Here is a 2995-nt window from a genome sequence, read left to right on the forward strand (position 1 = left end):
ATCCACTTGGACCAGCGTTATGCTTGCCTTTACCAACCCGACAATCCTTCTTGAAATGACCAGGTTTGCCACACTTCCAACATGCCAATTTTGATTTCTTGTTGGAAGAGGTATTGTTATTTCCTTTAAACTTCCTCTTCTTACCATTGTCTTTGTTAGAATTCTTAGAAGATCCACCATCTTCAACCATATTTACAGAAGAGTTACCGACTTGATTCTTTCCCTTAGGATTATTCTCAATTTCTTGAGCCCTTAAAGTTTCTTCGATTCTGAAGTGACTTCCAAGTTCAACCAAAGTCATCTCTTCCTTATTATGTTTCAGGGTGTGTTTGAAATCTTTCCACGAGGGTGGCAGTTTGTCTATAACACTAGAAACCGAAATGGATTCATCCATTTTCATGTCGTGTTGAAAAATCTGTCCCAAAATCCTTAACAGTTCATTATATTGTTCCATGACCGGTCTAGTATCAACCATTTTATAGTTAATAAAATTACTAACTAGAAACTTTTTGCTAGAAGCATCTTCAGCCATGTAATTAGATTCAAGGGAATCCCACAATTCTTTTGCAGACTCAACATTTTGGTATATATCAAAAAGAGAATCAGACATACCGTTCAAGATGTGACCCCGACAGATGTAGTCATCATTCTCCCATTTGTAGCGTTTTCTAGTATGTTCTACAGTTTCCTCCTCAATCATTTCTGGCATTGGAGTACTCAAAACGTACACAACTTTTAATGTGGTTAACAAGAAATGCATCTTCTTTTGCCATCTTCTAAAGTCATGTCCCTCAAACTTGTCTAGTTTTGCAAACTTGCTAGTCATGTCTTTTACAGATTCGTTGTTCACCATCTTCAGAAAACAAATTTGTTTTCATCTTTGTTGTAGAAAAATTGAGGATAACTTGGATTATTCTGAAATCTTGACAAACAATTTCAGATTGAAATAATTTGGTGGTTATCCAAACTTTTCAACCGGATAAAATCAGAATATAAGAACAGAGAATAATGTATTTTGTGTAAATTCAACAACCAACATTTTGTTTTTTTTCTATCTCTCTGACCAAATTTGTTGCAAGTATTATATAGGTGTCCAAAAGACATGTCCTAAGACACGTCCATACATGTTCAAAAGACATGTCCTAAAACACATCCATACATGTTCAAAAGACATGTCCTAAGACACGTCCTTTGAGGTATGCGGTTGTGTCTAAAAGACATGTCTTTTCACATTAATACCAACCCCCGTCAATACCGAAAATCATAATAAACTCAAATAAGCATGCACTCCGCACTCTCCCGACTTGTTTGATGAAATATTACAATCACATTGGTCAGCTAGTTAATCCAATTACACTAAAATATCTAACACAACTAGTATACAATAATCGGTAAATCATCTTTTCTTATGAATTATATTATACTGAATTTGTTTTGATAGCTAAAGTACGTAGTTATTGTTTGTAAAATCGATACCATTATGTTTATATACAAACATGTATCGATACTAGTCATAAGATTATTAACAATAAAGGATAGTATGTGCGACTTCCCTTCATCTTTTTTATGAAAGGAGCTGCATGAAATAGTAATCAGGGGCCGAAATTTTCAAAACAGTGATCATATATTCATGTTTGTTTATTAGATGAAAGTTAAAAAATATATATAAATATTCATTTGAGCATAGTGGGTCTGTTAGTTTTGAGAAGTTAGTCTCACACGTACAAAGTTTGAATAAATAAACATAAGTAAAATTGTGTAGTATATTAAACAAAAGAGGTACCATGCATGATTAGTAATTTGTTATTACTAAATAATGTGTATTAATAATAAATTAAATTTATGTAGTGAAGACAGGAAGTCGATGTTTAGAAGATGGTAGCCAGATTTTATTAATATTAGTAATTTGCTCGCTGAGTCCCCTTTTTATTCAGCGCTACTCCTCTTATCATTTAGAAATATTTGATTCGTTCAGTTCTTCTGTATCCTGCTCATTCCATTAAATATTTGATTTGACTTTTTTTGACTTCCGAAAATTGTTTTAAAATTGATTTGGAAATTTTAAATATCTATTTATGTGATTTTCAAAAATTATTTTTGACACCCTCTATTTTGAAAATCTGAATTATTTGTCTCAGACGATTTTAAATTTTGTGAGAATATTTTTATTTGACCCTTAGAGATATAGGGTATACCGAGTTAACCAGGGTACTACAGCCGTGTCATTGCGGCACCAATGACACGACACTTCCGTGACAGTGTGATTGGTCACGGCGTATCCTTCTGTTAGCTCTTGGAGGAGCTTTTGCGCATTTGATATTTGTTCAGGATACGTGGGTGCACCCAGAGTTTGATTTGTGATTTGATTTATGATGACGTTGTAAATGTCGTAGACGTTATCCATTCTGTTGCACACATTAGGTACCATATAATGTGTATATTTGTATCTGTTCTGTTCTCGGTATGAAATATCCTAACCCTTTGTTACTTCAGTCATACATGTTTTTAAAATTATTATTTTATTAAAAACTGAGAAATATTCATTCTAGATTTTTTATTTTATAAACTGTAATCCAAATCCGTATTGAGCATTTGGCTCATGCCGTATTTTTTTCATGGCAGGTGCTTAGGGAGATTAAGAACTGTGTGATGGAGAGATACCTTATATTTTGTTGATTAGGTCTATATACTTCGAACGTTATTTAGATTTAAATATGTATTAGAGATTATATTATTACTCTGTTTGCAGGTTTATGAATTATAGTAATATCTCCTTCAATTTTTAAGAAGGGGGTGTTACAACTACGAATATATACCGTCAAATACCATATATACTATTGTTGTCCTACCTTTCAAGCTGACAATTTTGGTGATACACAAGTGAGCATGATACGAAATAACATATATAATTAGTGTTTGGCTGAGAAAATTTATTACACGAACACGGAAAAAAAATACGAATATAATTTATGTTGGGTTTGATTTTTCAATATAG

This window comes from Apium graveolens, chromosome 9 (genome assembly GCF_009905375.1).
Source record: "Apium graveolens cultivar Ventura chromosome 9, ASM990537v1, whole genome shotgun sequence".
Lineage (NCBI taxonomy): Eukaryota > Viridiplantae > Streptophyta > Magnoliopsida > Apiales > Apiaceae > Apium > Apium graveolens.